Source organism: Bactrocera tryoni, unplaced genomic scaffold (assembly GCF_016617805.1).
Source record: "Bactrocera tryoni isolate S06 unplaced genomic scaffold, CSIRO_BtryS06_freeze2 scaffold_11, whole genome shotgun sequence".
NCBI classification, from domain to species: domain Eukaryota; kingdom Metazoa; phylum Arthropoda; class Insecta; order Diptera; family Tephritidae; genus Bactrocera; species Bactrocera tryoni.
In genome coordinates this window covers 16,626,047-16,648,294 of record NW_024395824.1, presented here as the reverse complement: position 1 = coordinate 16,648,294, position 22,248 = coordinate 16,626,047, and the positions used below count along the sequence as shown (strand labels likewise).

The window sequence follows — 22,248 nt, the reverse complement described above, 5'->3', positions numbered from 1 at the left end:
TCCTTTTGTAAATGTCTTTTCATATTAGTTAAACAGAGTGCACTAATTTTTTTTTTACAAAGGTTACATTCTCCATTGGAGGCTTTAATAATATAAAAACCACGTATGAATACATTTCGTTTTCTTCCCATTATGAACTTATATTAAACTTTTACTTTTTCAGTTTTATAAATAAGCAGTGCTCTTCGCAACTTCTCCCTCGCGATTGAATGCTATCATGTAATATGCAATATGCATTGAAATTAGCAAATTGAAAACAACAATAAGATTACGCTTATAATAACAAGAACAAAAATGAAAGAACAAGTAACAGCGTTATTCCAAGTTCAGGGGCATAACATTTTGTTGTTATTATAACCGTTCACCTTAGTTTTACTTTAAAGCTTAACAGAGATTAAGAAACATATTATGTCACAAATTTTGAATTGATTTTTATTATTGACTTAAAAATATAAAAATCAAAAATAATTCTTATTTGTTGATCTTAAAAAAAATAAAAATCAAAAATAACTTTTATTTTTGATCTAAATATATTAAAATCAAAATTTAAAAATCATACAATATTTCGCTTATAGTTCACCTAAAAATCATGATGGTGTAATCAAAACTTTTCTACTATGTTCCTTTATGTATGATTTTTTTTTTATTAAAAATTGTAAAATATCTCTTATTTCCGGTCCCTGGTTTCAACTGCTTTAAGTGCTTCGTCATCTAATTTTACATGTACTGAGCTACTTTTATTCTTTGAAATATTACCATTCTCTCCTCGTAGGTAGAGTGTTAATGATTTCGTTATGGATGCAAATCCCTTTATACATTTTCTATAATATGAGGTCATTCCTAAGAAAGATCTTAAGTCATTCAAATTTGTAGGGGTTTTGTATCTATCTATAGCTTCTATTTTTCCTGTATCTACTGTAATTCTACCGTTTTTAATTATATGTCCTAAAAATTCTGTCTGTCTTTGAAAAAATTTTGACTTTTCATCCGAAATTATCATGTTGGCTGCGTGTAAAGTGTGTAGTATATTGGTGATATCTTTCATATGTTGTTCAGAGTTAGCTGAATATATTAGGACATCATCTATATACACGTATGCGCATACTCCTATGCATGGTCTGAGGATGTCGTCAACGCATCTTTGAAAGATCGACGGTGCGTTTTTCAGTCCAAATGGTAGTCGTAAAAATTCATATTTGGCATTATTTATTGAAAATGCTGTCTTCTTTTTTATTTTAATTTCATGAAATCCTGATTCCAATTCTAACGTTGTGAAGTACTGTGCTTCTCCTTAGTTTTGGAGCATTATGGTGATGTCCGGAATGGGATATCTATCAGCGATTGTTTGCGCATTTAACTTGCGTCTTTTTGGGTTGCCTTGTTCGTCATTCTCGTTTTTAGAAACTGTTCATATGGGTGAATTGTACGGGCTTTTGCTTGGCTGTATTATTTCATTATCTAATAATTTTTTTATTTCAGTTTTTACAAATGCTCTATCCGCTTGGGGGTATGGATACTGTCTGACCCAAATAGGATTATTTGTTTCTGTTCTGATTTCTGCCTCTACTGTAGTTACGTAGGGTAATGTTTTACTCTGTTCATTTCTTTTCATTAATTCATTTATTTCTTTTTTATACATTTCTTCTCCTTTTACATAATTTATTCTTGTTAATTTATTCTTTTTCACAATTAATATATTTTTTTCTGTATCTATTCATTGCTTTCATTTGCTTTAAACCTTTAATTCCTATCAAGAAATCGAAATCTTGTAAGGTATCGAGTTCTAAAAATTCCATACTGAATCCTATTATATTCACTTTCTTTTCATATTTAATTAATGATTTACCGTGTAAAGTAGCGGCTTGTTTTTTACTTTATACTACTATCCTTTTGGCTTGAGGGAATTGGAATTGGAATTGGATTTACATAATTTTCTTCTGCACCACTATCAATTAAAATATACACTGAGTTACCTTCTTCTGTGGTCCTTACAAGCGTTGGTAACCCATGCCTTAGAATTAAAAAATATTCTTCCTGTTCATATTCTGTATTTGATTGTTGATCGTGTGTAATTTGGTTGATCCCTTGATTCTTCGGTTGAATATTAGCATGACTTGTATTATCTCGTTCTCGTTTGTATCCCAATGCTCCTGCTACTTTCTTAAATGGATTTTGATAATTCTGTCGAAGCTGCGGATTTCGTGGTGGTTGTTGCTGATTCTTGTAACCTTGTCTCGTTAGTCTACCGAATATGGTGGATGAATCGATATCCATTGGTTCAACTGGGGGTTGTTGTTGACAAGAATAATTATTCTGATGTTGATTGCTGAAATTATGATTCTGATGATTGTTGTATCGTGGAATGTACTCGAGGTTCTGATGGCGTGAATCATGTTGCATTGTTCGGGCGATACTGTAGGCATCTGCTAATGTTGTGCAGGCTCGTGCATAGATGGCGTTCTTGATAGCTACACTTCGCTACACGAATGTTCTGATTGCTTTAGCTTGGATTTCTTGTGTAAATACTTGGACTATTCGTTCTTCCTTGTGTGTCATCTCAATCTTGGATAGCACTACATTCAATGCTTGGTTCAGATTGTCATAATATACATGCAGTGGTAGTTCTTTTTGTTGTATTTTCGTCATATCTTCCTCCAGAACGTACATACATGTATATTGGTCGTTTATCGGCATAGGAATCGTCTAGCCTATCGATGATGTCTTGGAAGTTTCTCTTTACGTTGTGGTTGTTCAGGATCTGTGCTGCTTTGCCAGTAATTTTTCCTCTCATCATTATTAATGCTTGGGCATATATATTATGTCCTTCGAATTGTCGTATGTCTTCCATTAATGTGGTTGCTACTTTCCTCCAATTCCTGTATTCGTTGTAATCACCATTAAATTGTGTTATTGATTTAAACATATTCAGATCCACTTCTTCTGGTCTGGTGTAAGAACATATTTGTTCTGTTCGTTGTGGAATGGTTGCACTTCTTCCTAATTGTAGTTCGGATAACTGTCGTTACCATATCGGCAGTCGATAATGATAAAGTGACCTCGAGGCTATTGTTCCAGTTGCTTATATAGGCTATGCTTATCGCTGCTCATACTATTGAGATGCTGGTTGTTTACTAGTAAATAACTATTTGGGTTGTTATTATTTGATGTACTGGTAGTGCGCTTCTATTGTTCTAAGATAAAGTTGTTTTGATGATTTTTCTTTAATGTTAACTGAAACATAAGGTTGTGGTTAAAGGTTAAAGTATTAACTCTCGCAAAAGGGAAACATGAATACAAATTGCTACATTTTTACCCACTAAAATTGGGAAATATTTAATAAACCTAAAACCACAAAAGGATACATAATCAAAGGTCAGCGTAAGTATTCCCCCCACAAAACCAGTGAAACTAAGTGTATCGAACAAACTGTTAGAAGTACATAACATATATACAAGTATGTACAAGTATATATAAATTAATACAAAGCGGAATTATGTACATATTTAGCGGTATCGAAATATTGTATAGAATATTATTTAAGGAGAAGAATTGTGCAAATAAAGTTAGTCTAATACCTGACCACCTTATAGTGTCGTTACTTGGCCCTTTGCAACAATTTCGCTTATACTGTTTGGTAAATTTGCGCGGTTATAAAAAAAGGTTTATAGCCCTACATCTTTTGGCACCCAACGTGGGGCACGAGTAAGTTGTTTCGTTGTTCACATGCCATTTCGGAGTATGGTGGTCAGTATTGGACTGCATCGCGGGACATTATCGTCATTGGATCTTCACCATTGGATCTTCACCAGTGGACATCTTTACCATTGGACAACGCTTCGCTAGTACCACTTCCTCCAGGTGATATTCACATATTTGTTGCTTCGCATATATACAATATTAATCTCGTTGATACCATTTTGCAATAAATTAACTAATCATTTATTAGCTAACTACTCACTAGAAGGATAATTATAATTATTTGAAATAATTTTGAAGTCAATATAAAGCACATAGAATTCCGTTCTACAATGTCTTTGGATGAACTAAAACAACAACGCACCAGCACCAAGAAAAATATCACACGTATTAAAAATATCATCGATGCTAGCTTACGATCAGTTGGAAAGGTTCTTTCAGTGGTGGAATACAAATGTCGTTTAGGCATCCTGTAGTCATACTTCAAGCAGATTCTCTCAATTCAAACTGACGTCGAAAGATTGGATGGTGAGGATGGAAGACGTGCTAACCTGGAAGAACTTTTCATAACAACTAAATTGGTTATCAAATCGCAACTGGCAGAAGATAACAACGTTTCATTTTCGGATCCGACTTGCGTGCTAAAATAAAGTTCAAAATTTCCACCACTAAAGCTTCCTATTTGATGGCAAGTATTCGAATTATCAAAACTTTATTACCTCGTTCAAACTAATAATTGAGCACAAGTTCAATTTAACAAATATTGAAAAATTCAACCATTTACGAAATTGTCTCCAAGGTCAAGCCTTAGAAACTGTAAATGCGTTTCAGGTTTCAAATGAAAACTACCCAAAGGCGTAAGAACGATTGAAGGTACATTATGACAACAAAACTAATTTTCTTGGAAGGAATAAATTCACTATTTAATTCACCAGCAGTTATGAAACCAAATGGCATTCAGCTAAGAAGTTTGATTGATAAAGCTTCTGCTATTTATAGTTCTTTGACATCACTGCGTAGTGACAGGCAAATTTCTCAAGCTATGTTAATTTATCTAATATTGCAGAAGTCTGATGAACAGACCAACAAAAAATGGAAGGAGTCGCTAGATTTTAGAACGCTGCCGTCATGGGAAGATGGCATCGCAGTTTTGGAAAGACACTGCCAATATCTGGAGTCACTCGACAACACGCATGGTAGTACTTCGCCAGCTCATGGTTTTAAAGACATTCCACTCCGAAATCAAGGAGTCAACCAAAAAGGTTACACATTTTCCTGCTCTTCCATATCGTGCCAATTCTGTTTAAACAACAACTACAAGATTTTTAATTGTGAACGGTTTAAGTCACTAAACATAACCCAACGTTTCGATAATGCAAAGAAAATTGGACTTTGCATCAATTGCTTATCAAAGGGACATCAAGTAGCAAATTGTTCATCATCGCACAGGTGCAAGGTTTGTGCACGACAACACCATAGCTTACTTCACGGCGGTTTACCTCCAGGCCAACCTACAATATTGCGTCTTGAGGATGTACCGTAAAAGAACTTGTTGATTCAATATGGTACACCGGACCGTGGTTTCTATACGAAAACTCAAATAAATGGCCAAAGGACAGCTGCAATGATATCGACATGGACATTTTGGAAATCAGCCTTCGATTAATAGCTTGGATGTTCCGCTTCATCAATACTTGTCGATATAATACAAAACTTAATGAATCATCTACACTTACACCACAAGAGTTACATCACGCATTACTTTGCATAGATTGGAACATTCAATATATACATTTTGCTAATGACATTCATCTCTTACAGAAATGTCTCACGACAAATGGCCCATTACGTTATTTAAATCCGTTTTAGAGTATACCGAAGGGTTTCAAATACTCAAAGTTGGAGGTCGATTGGAATCAGCAGATATTCCAGAAAAAAGGAAACACCCAATACTGTTGCCAAGCAAATGCGAATTCGTTGTGCATTACTTTCGCCATCTACATCGGAAACACTGCCATGCAGAACCAAAGGCACTAATAAGACTTCAGTTTTGGATAGTCAATGCACGCGATTTAGCAAAACGTATCGTCAGATCATGCACACATTGTATACTGTACAAGCCAAAGCTGATGAATAAGGTAATGGGACAGGTACCTGTCGAGCGATTGACTCCATTTCGCCCCTTTGCACGTTGCGGTATTGACTTCTGCGGACCAGTCAACGTATACTTGCGTATTCGAGGTAAAACACCTTATAAATCGTACATAGCGATCTTTGTTTGTCTAGCGACAAAGGCGGTTCACATCGAACTTGTATCGGACCTAACCACGGACAGGTTCTTAGCATCATTGAAGCCGATGATTGAAAGGAGAGGGATACCCTCTGACATCTTTTGTGACAACGCAAACAATTTTGTGGGCGCTTGCAGCAAACTAGCTGAATTAAAGTAATTTTTATTTAAAACTGAAGACAAAGATGCAATTATAAAATACTGTGCTAATGAATTTGTAAATTTTAATTTCATTCCTTCCAGAACACCTCATTTCGGCAGTATTTGGGAGGCCTCAGTCAAATCGGCTAAGGGTCATCTCAACCGTACCATCAAAAATACAAGACTCACAGCTGAGGAACTAACAACACTAACACCATTATCATCGGATCCAAACGAATAGGAAGCATTAACACCGGGGCATTTTATTATTGGTAGCGCACTAAAGGCACTCCCATAGCCCATTGTCAGCTGAAATAAGCAGCATACAAAGATGGAATCAAGTCACAAGCATTAAACAGACGTTTTGGAACAGAAGGTCAAATGATTATATCAACGAAAATCAAATCAAATTCAAATACGATCAAAGTGGTTTTCGGAACAGCCAAACATCAACAACAACTCAATGGTTATCATCCATGAAGACAACTTAACACCACAAAAATGACATATTGGAAGAGTTATAAACTGTATTCCAGGAAAGGACTCTAAAATACGTGTCGTGGATATTCGAACAACAAAGTGAATCATTCAGCGACCAATTCACAAGCTAGCACTTCTACCTGTTTGTAATGCCTTTCAGCGGGGTCGGGATGTTGGGTCACCGATTGCAAACCACTGCATACTTCAATCATATGTTCTTATATATTCTTTGCTATTTCTACTTCTTCTTATTTGCCTAATATTCAAGGTTAAGCATAGAAGTCAGTCACCTCAATGTAGTTAATAATTGTATTTGCATTGTGTTTGCTTGCGTTTTCTCTGTACACTTTGCTAACGCTATGCTTCGCTCACGCAATTACAGGTATGTTTGTTTGTGCACATTTTATTTATTTATTTATTTATTTATAATAATTCATATAACAAAAAGAGTTTTATTATATAAATACATAAACGCAGCACTGGCTACGAGGCCTTCAGCCGTCTTGTAATTATAACTAGGTGAAAAATTCTATTTGCTAAGGGTTAGTAAAGATGTATGTTGCTTAAATATATTTTAACAAATCGTTGGTTTTTAAAAATCTATATACAATCATCACGTTTTTTTCTGAAGGTTCACTTAGTAGTTTTATGAGATCAATGTTGCCAGAGTTATGGGCTGTTGGGTGACGCATCGGACAGAGTGTGAGTAAGTGTTTGATAGAAGCGGTGTCATCACAAAGGGGGCAAATGGATGGGCTTTTACCCGATGGTAAGTGGGCGTGTGTTATGATAGTGTGTCCAATCCTTAATCGAGTATATGTCTTCATTGCGCTAGTTGGAACTGTTGACGAGTAGATTATACGATTTCTGGCTGGGTTTATGACCGCGTAGTGATGTTTAAATGTTTTCCATTCGCTTGCGTTTTTTTGATGCCTTTTGTGCTTAATAAGGTTAAGAATGTCTTGCTTGGATGAGACGTAGTATGTTAAGGCAGGAGTCCTGGCTACATTTTTCGCAGCGAGGTCTGCAAAGTGGTTGCCTGTAATACCAGCATGGCCAGGGATCCACATCACTTGGATTTTCTGAGGGGCACCAATGACCGCGTCCCTGATAACTTCTATTATGGGATTGTGACTGGAAGGAGACGTTATTGCAGACATACACGATTTGCTGTCTGTAACTTTCCTTTAGTCTTTTTTGCGTAATTAACTGCATGAAGGAAAGCAGATCCTTCAGCGGTAAATACAGAGCTCGTTGAGGGAAGAAGCCAATTGCAAATAATTTCTCCTGTGGCAGTGACAACTGCTAACGAAGTGGAATCGATGGACTTGGACCCATCCGTAAACAATAACTTCCAGCCATTATTTGTGTAATTAGATTCCAGTTCAGCAAAGGTTTGTTGAAAGACTTCGTTTGGTGTGTTTTGCTTGGACAAAAACATAAGCTTATTCTGTAGTATTTTATCATTGATCAGACAGGGAGGATGTCGAGTGGTGAATTTGCGTGTTGCGTTACGTAAAATATTATTTTCTGCAGCGAAACTTAAGCATCTCGAAATAGCCGATTGTATTCTTGGAATTTTTCTTCTTTTCGTGGCATGCGTGATAGTTGTATTTAGTAATGGGTTGGTGTTCTCAGCCGTTTTCGCAAGAATTTGAAGCGAAGAAACTATAATTTTATTTTGAATAGTTGGTAAACCAGATTCAGCCATTATCGGTTTTATTGGCGAGGTTGGAAAGGCCCGGAGACTTCGCCGTATTGCGCAATGGTAAGGTGCATTTAAAAGGTTGATACTGCTTTTGGAGCAATTGCCATAGATGGGGAGCCCATAATCTATTTTTGAAGTTAGCAAAGCTCTGACAACATTGACTAGTGTGTTCGGATGAATAAATGAATGCTTAGACGAGAGATATTTAACAATATTTAATCGTGATATTAACGAGTTTCTGACATATTTACAGTGAGCATTAAAATTATAATTAGAGTCAAAAATTAATCCTAGTATTTTCAGCTGTGTTTTACATTCGATGTTAGTTTGGTTGTGGGTTAGTGAAATACCGTTGCAATTTTGCTTCCTACATACATGAAGGATATGTGTTTTGTCCAAGGAAAGTGAAGCACCAGACTCCAGTGACCAAGTCTCAATTCTGGCGAGCATATTAGTAAATAAGGATTGGGCTAAATTAACGTCAGAGACTTTTGTGTAGATTAGGACATCGTCAGCATAGATCTGATGCTCAACTCCTATGTAATTTTTTTATCATCCTACTAATATCATCGAAAGCAATGATAACAAGTAAGGAAGGGCTAAGTTCGGGTGTCACCGAACATTTTATACTCTCGCATGATAAAGTGATAATCGAGATTTCATTATACGTCATTTACATATTTTTCAAATACCGTATTTGTGTAAAGTTTTATTCCGCTATCATCATTGGTTCCTAATGTATGTACTATATATTATACAGAGAAGGCATCGGATGGAATTCAAAATAGCGTTATATTGGAAGAAGGCGTGGTTGTGAACCGATTTCCCCTATATTTCGTACATGTCATCAGGGTGTTAAGAAAATATTATATACCGAATTTCATTGAAATCGGTCTAGTAGTTCCTGAGATATGGTTTTTGGTCCATAAGTGGGCGAGGCCACGCCCATTTTCAATTTTTAAAAAAAGGGTGCAGCTTTCTTCTGCAATTTCTTCTGTAAAATTTAGTGTTTCTGACGTTTTTTGTTAGTCCGTTAACGCACTTTTAGTGATTTTCAACATAACCTTTGTGTGGGAGGTGGGCGTGGTTATTATCCGATTTCTTCCATTTTTGAACTGTATATGGAAATGCCTGAAGAAAACGACTCTGTAGAGTTTAGTTGACATAGCTGTAGTAGTTTCCGAGATACGTGCAAAAAACTTAGTAGGGGGCGGGGCCACGCCCACTTTTCCAAAAAAATTACGTCCAAATATGCCTCTCCCTAATGCGATCCCTTGTGCCAAATTTCACTTTAATATCTTTGTTTATGGCTTAGTTATGACACTTTATAGGTTTTCGGTTTCCGCCATTTTGTGGGCGTGGCAAATGGCCGATTTTGCCCATCTTCGAACTTAACCTTCTTATGGAGCCAAGGAATACGTGTACCAAGTTTCATCATGATATCTCAATTTTTACTCAAGTTACAGCTTGCATGGACGGACGGACGGACAGACGGACAGACGGACGGACGGACAGACAGACATCCGGATTTCGACTCTACTCGTCACCCTGATCACTTTGGTATATATAACCCTATATCTGACTCTTTTAGTTTTAGGACTTACAAACAACCGTTATGTGAACAAAACTATAATACTCTCCTTAGCAACATTGTTGCGAGAGTATAAAAAGGAAGGCTGAAAGAGGTGAGCTTTGCGACGTACCATTAGAAAGCGGGAGTGTTGAAGAAAGAAAACCATTTACGTTGACTTTGAGATTTCTGTTTGTGAGAAGTTGGTAATAAAACGTATCATATTCTCACCTATTTTCCATTTTCTAAGTTGTCGAATAATAATATGAGCTCCAATTTTGCCGAAAGCTCTGTGAAAGTCCAGAGATAGTACGGACACGTGGTTTTTGCTGGACAAAGCGTTAGTAATGAAGTAGTCTAGTTGGATTAAAGCATCTAACGTGCCTTGACCTTTTTTGTAGGCGACTTGATTCGGTGATATGAACTTGTTTCGCTGAGCATACCACATCAAGCGGTTAGCCACGATCTTTTCCAAAATTTTGCCCATACATGGAAGGAGGGAAATCGGCCTATAATTAGCAAGTTCATCGGAGGATTTGTGTGGTTTAAGTATTGGTATAACACAGGACGTTTTCCAAAATTGGGGGTAGACACCAGTGTTGAAAATTTTGTTATAAAGCTTTACCAATCGGAGCTTGAGACTTTTTGGCATATGTCTGATAATTGGATAAGAAATTTTATCTTGCCCCGGGGACTTACCCTTAACGGTAGATGCAACGAACTCGAATTCAGACAGTGAAATGCTGGTTTCTATTTGTTTAGCAGAAAAAAAAGAGGGGAGACAGAGTAGGAAGTGTCGGACAGTGTGGTGGTTTTAGAGGTTTGAAACTGTGTGCTGAATGAAATATCTGAGCTTGTTTCAAAATAGTGGTTTGCAAATAACTCGGAAATATCGGATGGATTGGTTACCAAACCTGTTGGCCCCTTTACGCATTGAATGGTTAGATTTCTAGGCACTCCAGAAAGTTTTTTTAAAGTGTTCCATATTAACTTAGGACTAGACAAAGGATTTATTTTGCTTGTGAAATCCTGAAAACATTTACGCTTGGCCTGTTTCGCGGAACGACGGAAAAGAGCATTGGCTTTCCTGAAAGATATTAAATTGACTAGTGATCGAGCGCGTTTGTATTCATACCAAGCTGTCTGTTTTTTTGCCCGCAATTCAGCGATTTCTTTATTCCACCAAGGAACACTGCTTTTGAACTTGCTGTTGGCTTTTGTAGGAGGAATGCTAACATTCGCTGCTGAACGGATAATTTTTGTTAACCTCGCACTTTCTTGGTTAGGGTTGTCAGATATTGGGGTATTATTGCCATTTATCTCGCAATGTGTCTGAAACTTCTCCCAATCAGCGTAATCAGTTTTGAATACCTTATTTATTTTGTGGTTTTTAGTTGTTGAACCTAGGTGCAATTTTAGTACAATGGGGAAGTGATCGCTTCCATGCAGGTGATCGAGTATACTCCATTCGCACTCTGTGGCAAGTGTGTCGGTGCACATTGTAAGATCTACATGGGAAAAAGTGGAGTGAGTGGAAAAGTGTGTCGCGGATCCGTTATTCAAACACATTAAGTTAGAGGAAAGTAAAGCGTCTTCAATGCATTTGCCCCTCTTGTTGGCTATTGGAGAGCCCCATAGTGGACTCCATGCATTTAAATCATCAGCGAAAATTAAAGGAGTAGACGCTTGGTTGATTAATTGCAGGATGTCTGTATTGGTAAAATGTTCATCTGGTGCAATATAGGTGCAGATAATGGTGATTTTTTTAACTAAGATAATTTCGATCGACATAGCCAGCAAGTTGGATTGAATGGCACTAATTTTGTGTGGAATATCTCTTCTAATGAGAATCGCAATACCTCTTTTACCTGTGCTAATATGTGGAAGATTGTGAAACATGCCAATCTACTACTTAGGAGTAAAAGCCGACAAGTTGAAAGAGATGTGAGTTTCATTTAAGAGTATAATAGTTGGGGCATGATCTTGTATTAATAATTGAAGCTCATTGTAATTATTAGTGTAGCCGTTTAAATTCCATTGCAATAATGGAATCATAAGATCTATGTAGGAAAAAAAGAAAAAGGGAAACAGAAGAGGGCTAGAATATCAACTCGTATGAGCAGTCAGTTGAAGCTGAGTGTCACCAATTGAGTACTAGTTCAAAAGAGAGTAAAAGCTAAGCGTATTTATTCAGAGTCAATTTCTATTTGTTCAGTATGTTGAGTAGAGTATTCATTATCGTTGGAATTGCTTGTTGTTGGAAAGAGATTTTCGTGATTAGGTGGATTAGACTGCACGGTAGTGTTGGTAGTAGTGTTGTTGAAGTCAGTATATTTATTAAGCGAGTTTAAGGAGTTGTTTAAGTTAGAAATGAGAGAGGCTGTTGTTGGACTGAAAAGTTTGGGATTTAAGAAAGAGGCTTGTTGGGTACAGTTGTCGCTTATATTTTTAGCTGAATGTGAGACGTTGTTGTAGTGTACTGATCGATGCAGCCTTGTTGATGGAAATATGTTTGTTGTTGGCGTTTGATGAGTGATTTTTTCTAGTTAAAGAGTTTATTGATGAATTGGGTGCAGAGGTGACCTCTGCGTTTTGTTTTGATGTACTAGGCAAGTCATTGTCGGCAATTCTATGAGTATTTTTAGATTTTGTGGAATTGTTGATGGCTGAAATTTTTGTTGGTGTGTTGGATACAGAGGATACCTCTTTTGTAGGTTGAAGCACATGTGCAAAGCTAGCACGGAGGGAAGGGAGGGAAGTATTTTCTCTATACTTTTTAAGGGCTTCGTGCATACTGCACTTTTCTAGTGTCTTTATTTTTAAAATTTCTTTGGTTTGCATATACCTTGGACACGTATAGTCCGAAGAACGATGCTCGCTAGAACAATTCGCACACTGGGAAATTGCAAATTTCGCATGTTGGGGAACCCTTACAATGTTTTTGCGTATGACCCAATTTTTGGCATGACCTGCAGCGCATTGGATTAGGCACGTACGGTCGCACAGAGGTCATCCTCCATGCGATGTTTATTTTTTTTGGAAGGGAATAACTGTTGAATTATTAGCATAGCACCAGTAGGCTTTATAACACCTTCAACTTTGCGAGTGAACTTATAAGCCGCGGAAACTTCGTAAGAACTCAGGCCTTCTATTATTTCGCTTTCAGGCACATCGTTTAAAAACGGTGCATAAATAGTGCCTTTGTTACAATTAAGATGTTGGTGATAGCTAGCGCTAACAGCGCCAATGTTGAAAAGACATTTCGTTTTTATAAACTTTTCTGCTACTTGCTTATTTTTCACTAGCAGTAATAGGCTGCCGTCGCGTAATTCACTAATTTTGTTTATATCTTTGCTCACGGTAAGTAAGGCATTGTAAACACGAAAACAAGAAACCTTCGAAAGGGGTGTAGAATTCTCGTCGGATTTAATCACAATATACTTTGGGTCATCACTTTTTATTGGCGGTAAGTCAGGAAAAGCATTTTGCAGTCTTTGATACGATTTTTTTACGTTTTGGTTAGGGACCTTGGGCCAGCGCAGCAAACCTGTTGTCTCCGAACTGGAAGCCCGCCGGGGGCATAGTGGAAAAATTAAAATACACTGATATAAGTATTGGATTATATTTCTCACTTAAAAAAAAGTATTAATCGCGTTACTTAAGTAAGCAGACCGTAGTGCAAAAAAAAAGAACACCAAAAGAGAGCTATATGAATAGCTATAAACTCAGAGAAAGAGGCTAACTCAACTGCTCAGTACGAGGTTTAGTCGGTGACTGTTTTTGTGCACATTAGTTAGTCCTATTTTGCATGTACTAAGCTTAATATGGTGGATGAAGTCATGTGTAGAAGTTCACGCAAGTGAGGAAAGTTTTCTGATCGCCATTCACTTGGGAGTGGCCAACTTCTTAAACGTTTTTAAGATTAAAATTAAACACGTTGGACTCACCGAGATGCGCAACTAAGAGCTAATTGCCTGTGCTAAATTTGAGTTTAATAAATTCCGATTAAAATTTAAAAACGTCCGTTCGCGGGTATAGTCCTTAATACAATGGCCTTCTTTATTTCAACAGTTCATTAGTTAGCCTAAATCTTAACCTAACGGCTTAGACTAGAGGTAAGTATGTATACAAAAAAGAGGTAAGTATGTAGATGTAATTCAATTCAGCATCTTAAGTTCATTGTAACAGATTATTCTAATACATAGGTAGTAGATGATGGTTATGGTTATACTTGTATATTACAAAAATTGTAAGTACATATTTTACATGATGTAAAACATTTTATAATGTATACAAATATTTTAACAAATTTAGTTCTTAAAAAATATTTTTTGATTTATAAAGTCGCATGACGCAACACCAGCCACCTTAACAGGATCATTATCCTTTAACTTCGACAGGCAGCAGGGCGAGCTTGTGAATAGGGCGCTTAATGGTGCCTGCCTTGGTTGTCACGTCTGCCACTCGCACCTTTCCGACTCGTCCTTCTACGGTTGCGGCAATTCGTCCTAGTGCCCACTGCTGTTCGTGGACGAGGACGAGATCGCCGGACTGCAGGTTGCGTTTCGGGTGCAACCATTTGTTGCGCTCCTGAAGACTGGTAATGTACGTTTTGGACCACTGTCGCCAAAACTGTTGCTTGAGGCAGCAAACAAGTTGCCATCTCTCGCAATAGCGAATCGGGTCCGTTGACACTTGTGCCGGTGGTAAGGCTCGGAGGGAGCACCCTATTAGTAGGTGTGCTGGAGTCAATGCTTCGCCGTCGTTGAGATCCTGGCTCAACGGTGCGAGGGGCCGCAAGTGGAGGATGGCCTGTTCCTAGCTCTTCGGCGGTGAGCAGCACGTTGCCCATTGCGCGCACGGCGAGGTGTTTGGCGGACTTCACTGCCGCCTCCCATAACCCGCCGAAGTGCGGCGCCCTCGGTGGTATAAAGGCGAATTTGAACCCTTCTTCGGCGGCGAATTCCATTACTTCCGGAGACTGGGACAGAAACGCCTCTTTGAGTTCGCGTAACTTGCGATCGGCGCCAACGAAGTTCGTTGCGTTGTCGCTGTATATCGTCTGTGGCATCCCTCGGCGACCAATGAACCTTTTTAGGGCGAGAATAAAGGAATTAGTTGATAAGTCAGAAACTAATTCTAAGTGTACTGCTTTAGACGTGAAACAAACGAAAACTGCGATATAGGTTTTTACGGGTGGTCGACCGCGTATTATCAATGTAGTATAAATTGGACCACAAAAATCTACGCCACATATAAGAAAGCTTATAATGAAAGCAGTGTGTACAGTTTCTTACGGTTCTACTGCTGCCTCTCTTGCATCAATCACCCATATGCGTTCTCGAAGAAGCGCAACCAACGCTTTTGCCCCTGCGTGGTGATTTCGAAAGTGCAGGAACCGTAAATAACTGATAACGAAGCGCGAATTCTTATTTAGTAATAATGGGAATTTGCATCGTATGGGAGAGGTGCATTTAAAAGGCGACCTCCTACTCGGATTAATTTGAATGAAAACGACATTTCCGATTACTCATGCAAAAACGGATTGAGTTTTGGCAAGTTAGCGGGTAGCGTGATGCCTTTCGTCAGTTTTTGGATTTCATTCGCAAATTCCGAATGTTGAATCACCTGAACAATTTTCAAAAAACTCAAGTGTAATTCGTCAGATGTCAGGTCCCTTCCCTCCGTAGGCATTTTTGGTCGTCTAATCCACCGTATTAGATAGGCAACCGCCGAAGCAATTTTTGATGAGAAGAGAATTTTTCGATAAGGTCCAATATTGAGTTCTCTTTCATATTTATGGCTAGTGTGAAAGTATTTTTCTTCTTCTCTAATGCTTCATCGTCTGGGGAGAGCTGGAAGTGAGTGTTAATTGGCCATAAAGCGGGGTCTTCTAGGAGGAACTGTGGACCGCCAAACCATATTGAATTGTTCAATTCATCCACGTTGCAACCCCGAGGCACTTGATCCGCAGGATTTTGTTTTGTTGGCACATGTCGCCAATTTATATTGTCTGTCAATTCTTGGATTTAAGACACTCTATTTGCAACAAAGGTTTGTAATGAAGATGGATGCGTCTTTACCCAATGCAATACGATTTGCGAGTCTGTCCAAAATAAAATTTTTTCAAATTGTCGATTCAACATTGGCGCAATTCGTGACCATAATTTGGCAAGAAGATGTGCTACCGAGAGCTCGAGACGCGGAAGAGACTTGATCTTCAGCGGAGCCACTCTACACTTTGCAGTAAGCAGCGTACATTTGACACCACTAGCAGATTGGCTTCGTATGCATATGCAGCATCCGAACGCTCTTATTGAAGCGTTGGAGAAACCATGTATTTGGCAGATAGCACTCGTCTCTAGATTTACGTATCGAGGAATGCTAATTGATGACAGCTGCAGTAGGTTGGCTTTGAAACTCTGCCAGCTAGTAGTAAGGCGCAATGGAATCGACTCATCCCAATCTAGTTTTTGGATCCAAAGCTCTTGCAATTAGATTTTTGCTTTGGTAACTAGTGGGGATAATAATCCAAGAGGATCGAAAAGGCGAGCAGAGACTGATAGTATGTTTCGTTTAGTAGCTATTTCGGCAACCAATGGATTCCTAGTGTTTTAGTTGAGTTTTTGTCATTGAAGCTTAATGACTTTTCAGTACAATTAATGTCGAAAAATTTAGGGTGGTTCGAAAACCACTTCGTTAAGGTGAATCCGGCCGAGTTTAGTATTTTAATTACTTCACTCCTTATAAGATCTAGAGACTCAAAATTTTCAGACCCTGTCAATAAGTCATCGACATAAAAGTCTCTTTTAATGGCCAATAAACCGAGTGGGTATTTAGTTGTATTAGCATCGCTGAGCATTTGTAAACACCGTGTTGCGAGAAATGGTGCAGGCGCAGTGCCGTATGTTACGGTGTTAAGACGAAAAATTTGAATTTGCTCTGAAGGATGCTCTCTCCACACAATGAGCTGACAGTTTCTGTCTTCTTCATGTATGATTATTTGGCGGTACATTTTAGTAATGTCTGCCGTTAAAGCGTATTTATGTAAACGAAAACGAAGAAGAGTTGAGTACAATTCTTCTTGGATGGTTGGGCCTACCATCAAAAGTTCATTTAATGAAATTTGAGAAGAAGTACGACTCGACGCATCAAAGACAACTCGTAATTTTGTTGTTGTGCTTTCGGGCCTCAAAATACATTGATGCGGATTGAAATAGTGTGGTTCACTCGGGATCTTATTATTTGTTGGGCTCATGTGACCCAGCGCTTTATACTCATTCATGAAGTCCAGATACATTTTACGAAGTTCTGGATCTTTTAATGTTTTCCTCTCCAGGGCCTGAAATCGCCGAACTGCGATTTCATACGAGTGACCGAGTAACTTACGGTCAGCCTTAAAGGGCATTCTGACTTGAAGCCTTCCTGAAGGTAATACTTCAGTTGTATTGACGAAAAATTGTTCACACTCATTTTGCTCAGGTGTGAGTTTGTTGCCACTTGTTTCTGAAGGAAGCTCCTCCAGAGCCCAGAATGTTTGGTCTACCGAATCTATTGACGTTAAGTCTTCTTCCGTTTGGCATAATATGCTATTTACTTTGGGAGGAGGACTAGGACTGCTGACATATTTGCCAGAAACAATCCATCCCAAAAGAGTTTTCTGTAGCGTTGGTTGATTAGGGCCACTTTTAATTTGACCAACCGCTAACAAATCGAAAAAGGTTCCTGCTCCTAATAACATATTGATCTTTTAAGATTTTTGGAACTCTGGATCCGCCAATTTAATATTGTGCGGAATTTTCCAACCATTAATATTAATGGTATAGTCCGGATGATTAGCCGAAATACATCGCATAATCCAGAATTCCGCCGAAAATTCATAATTGTTTACGCGCGACTTAACAAATGCGCTTAATTTGGCCCCGACTTTTGTACTTGAATTTCCAATCCCTATAATATTTAATGTCCTGTCTTCCGTCATGAAGTTGACTTGACTTCCTGAGTCTAGCAAGGCTCTTGCGGGCAGGTACTCTCCACAGCTTGATCTCACCAGAATAACTGCTGTTGCCAACGTTACCTGATCAGGCACACTTACGCAAGCAATTTATGCATAAGGGCACCGATTTAACAAACTCAAATCTCTGTTGAACAGAGAGAGTTTTAAAAGTGGGTCAAGCTGTTAAGTAGTGGTCCTTCGATTTACACTGCTGGCATGTCGGCTGCTTTGTATTCGCTGCAACTAAAGCGGACTTCGTTCCATTCATGTAAGGCTGCTTCACGTAGTTCACGCTGGCTGCTCGTCCTCGAAGATGATGCGCCTTCAGCTGATAGGTGCATATACCGTCTATTTAAGGTGGCTACACAATCCTTCCACAATGGTAACTTGTCGTAATCCAGCTGTTCTTCCCACTTTGATCGGGTGGCAGAGTCAACTTTGTCATGACTATGTAAATAATTATCGCATTTGTGATTTGTTTCTCATCGCCCAGCGACAGCAATGAGTCATATACAGTCGACACTTCATCAACCATCGCGCGCAATGAAGGAGCTGAGGGCTTAGGGATAGTTGGCAGCTCAAAAAGTTTTGAAATCGTATTAAAAAAAATCAAACATTTATTGTCGTAAACCTTTTTGAGACTTGCCAACGCCTTCGGATAATTTTCATCCGACATTTGAAACGCCTTTACCGTGCCCAGAGCCTCCCCAGATAGGCAGTTAACCAGATGGTTAAATTTTTCAATATCTGGGATGTTTGGATCATTGTGAACCAAACTCTCAAACAAACTCATGAAATTTTTAAATTCCGAATATTCTCCCTTGAATTTCGGCAAATTCATTTTTGGGAGCCTTGAGCTGTGAGATGTTACGAATGATGTTTCAGCAATAGACGTTCTATTTTTGGCCAAAATTGTTTTAATTATGGATTTTGTTTCTACAATATGTCCTCTAACTCCCCTCGGGCCATGTCGTCTTCATCAATCTCTTCAATTTTAGATTGGCATTTCATCAATTTCTCACTACGTGAGTTTAGTATATCAAGACGACATTCCAATTCGATTGGATCAAATGACATAGTCTTTTCTAGAAGACCCGTTTTTATGCGTAAAATGCTACTTTTCGCCTCCGTCCTTTGACGCTTTAATGACTTTAAGTCGATCAACTCCTTACTTGGAGAGAGGTTGGCGATAGTTGACAGTTTGGCAACAGATAGCGAAAACGAAAAATATATGTATAGCGATTCCCAAATACAAGAAAGCCAGACCAATAGCAATAAAGGTTGGCAACAAATATATTTGGAATCGGTTACGAAAACGAGAGAAAATTATATCGATTCCCAAGTATACGAAAGCCAAACCTATGAAGTATGCAGAATGAGCAATAGCACAGTTGAACGTTCTTGAATTTTTTTTTTTTCGAGAAAATTTTAAAAAGAACCGGATTGTAAAACTTGATTTCGTTTTAAATTAAAATTTTTTGTTTTGTCTGTAATATATAAAATATCGCACCTTAATGTTCAATTAAGAACGCTACCGCAAATCCCACGATCCCCCTTCACTTATGTAGATGCATAAATGCATAGATGCATAAATGCTTATGTATGTATGTATAAATACGTATGTGAATATTAAAATATGAGAAATATATGCAATATGAAAATATGTGAAAAAATGTGAAAAGAGGGAGAGCCAAAAACTGAAAGTGTGCACTTGCTCCTTTATTTTTACTTTTCGTTTTTTTTTTCTCTTTATTCGCACCACTTTCAGTGATTCGCACTCGTTACCTGTTGTGAATGCATAGGCGGTTTGCCTGCGTTCAATTCCCTTTTGCAGAGAATGCAGTTGCAGCTCATTCCCACGATGCAGAGAATCTGGCGTCGACGTTAGCAGCGACGGTGTTGACGTTGACTTGGCAGCGGCGAAAATCGGCGTTGACGCAGCAGCAGTGGGACGATGGTGTTAACGTTGACTTGGCAGCGCCGAGAATCGGTGTTGACGTAGCAGCAGAGGGACGATGGTGTTGACGCAAGCCCGTTCGGTACCGACGTGATGTTACCTCAAATAGCTGTTTAACGGCAAAAGTTATCGGTTTTTAGTTTTACGGCACTTTTCTTTTAACGGGTTTGTACCTCCTTTCCGGCACTTTTTAGCGGCACTCGCGACCCCCTTTTTTTCAACGGCACTTTATGTTTTTGGCGGTAGTTTTTAATAAATTTACTTTACTGCAATAATTCTCCTGCACTAACTTTAACAGAAAAAAATAAATACAAATGCTTTTATTTCAACACTGCATTTATTTTAACACTCCACTGTATGCCGTTTAACCGAACTATCCACCTTTTAGTTTTGGTTTTTCTTCTTTTCTTTCTTTGTGTTGCGCACTATTTTACCGCACGTATGTCATATATGTATATCTACGTATTATATTTTCACCACACACTTCACAAATCGTTTTTCTCAATTTTTTGCTCAGGTTAATTTGTATTTTATTTTCTTGATGTTTGATTTTTTCACTTCGTTTTTTATTCACTTCTGTGTATGTCCATATGTGTGCACTTCGCAATTCTTTTATATATAAGTATGTATACGCAAAGCGTTATATTTTTCACAAGCCACTGTAGTTTCTTTTTTTTAATGCAAAATTTTTTTTTTTTAAATTTATTATACATATATTTTTTAATGTCTTTGTCCAGACATTTATTGTCGGGAAAAATTTATGGTCCTTTGCGCATTGGCCACGGCGAATATCGCATCCGATGGAACGATGAGCTGTACGAGATATACGACGACATTGACATAGTTCAGCGAATTAAAAGACAGCGGCTACGCTGGCTAGGTCATGTTGTCCGGATGGATGAAAACACTCCAGCTCAGAAAGTATTCGACGCAGTACCCGCCGGGGGAAGCAGAGGAAGAGGAAGACCTCCACTCCGTTGAAAGGACCAAGTGGAGAAGGACCTGGCTTCGCTTGGAATATCCAATTGGCGCCACGTAGCGAAAAGAAGAAACGACTGGCGCGCTGTTGTTAACTCGGCTATAATCACGTAAGCGGTGTCTACGCTAATTAAGAAGAAGAAGAAGATTTGTCACTTTAGTCACTTGCACTCGACCGAAACCGGAAGAAATGGCAAATTCACAGGCAATTACTCACGCGTTCGAAATTAAATTAATACGCTAAGTATTACTTTGAAATTCCTTTCGAAAATTAAATGTACTTTTACAGCCACGCACTGAGTCCCTTCTCGGGCGCCATGAAAAAACTTCTTAAGCGTTTTTAAGATTAAAATTAAACACGTTGGACTCACTGAGGTGCGCAACTAGAGCTAATTGCCTGTGCCGAGTTTAAAAAATTCCGATTAAAATTTAAAAACGTCCGTTCGCGGGTAAAGTCCTTAATACAATGGCCTTCTTTATTTCAACAGTTCATTAGTTAGCCTAAATCTTAACCTAACGGCTTAGACTAGAGGTAAGTATGTACACAAAAAAGGGGTAAGTATGTAGTTCTAATTCAATTCAGCATCTTAAGTTCATTGTAACAGATTATTCTAATACATAGGTAGTAAATGATGGTTATGGTTATACTTGTATATTACAAAAATTGTAAGTACATATTTTACATGATGTAAAACATTTTATAATGTATAGAAATATTTTAACAAATTTAGTTCTTAAAAAATGTTTTTTGATTTATAAAGTCGCATGACGCAACACGATTCTTTTACATATGACTCAAGCAGCTCACGACTTCCGGTCTTTGACCAAGTATCCTCTGGGTAACCTAAGAACATCTGTTTGAAGGCGAGCTAAAGTGAGAAGGCGAAACATATCCTAAATAGGGTTGTGCGCTGGGTTTGGGACCCGCCACGTAAAAAAAGTCCCTAACGAAAAGTAGCAACCAGCCTCGGATGAGAGACCCCCCTTTTGATGACGACCATGGCAAACGAAATAAGGACTACGAATTGAGGGCACGCACCTGGAATGTCCGGTCCTTTAATTGGGAAGGTGCCTCTGCCCAGGTGGTTAATGTCCTCACGAAAATAAAGGCTGAAATCACCGCCGTCCAAGAAATGCGATGGACGGGACAAGGACAGCGACGAGTAGGTCCTTGTGGCATTTACTACTGTGGCCATATAAAGGAGCGCAAGTTTGGTGTTAGATTGGTGGTGGGAGAGAGACTCCGTCGCCGAGTACTATCATTCACTCCAGTGTATGAATGTCTAGCCGCAATCCGCATCAAAGCGAGGTTCTTAAACATATCGCTTAGTTCCGCCCACGCAATGATGTCAACTGAATCACCTGTTGGCAAGAGTTATCCTGCGTTGGATTTCTAGGCTGACATTGTTGGTGGTGTTTACGCTGGTTCCAA

The 22,248-nt window shown here is 38.5% G+C and overlaps 1 pseudogene; it reads right to left on the bottom strand.

The window, feature by feature from the left end:
* Positions 1-2,927, bottom strand: part of LOC120779812 — a 96,851-nt pseudogene extending 93,924 nt beyond the window's left edge.
* Positions 2,928-22,248: the final 19,321 nt, after the last annotated feature.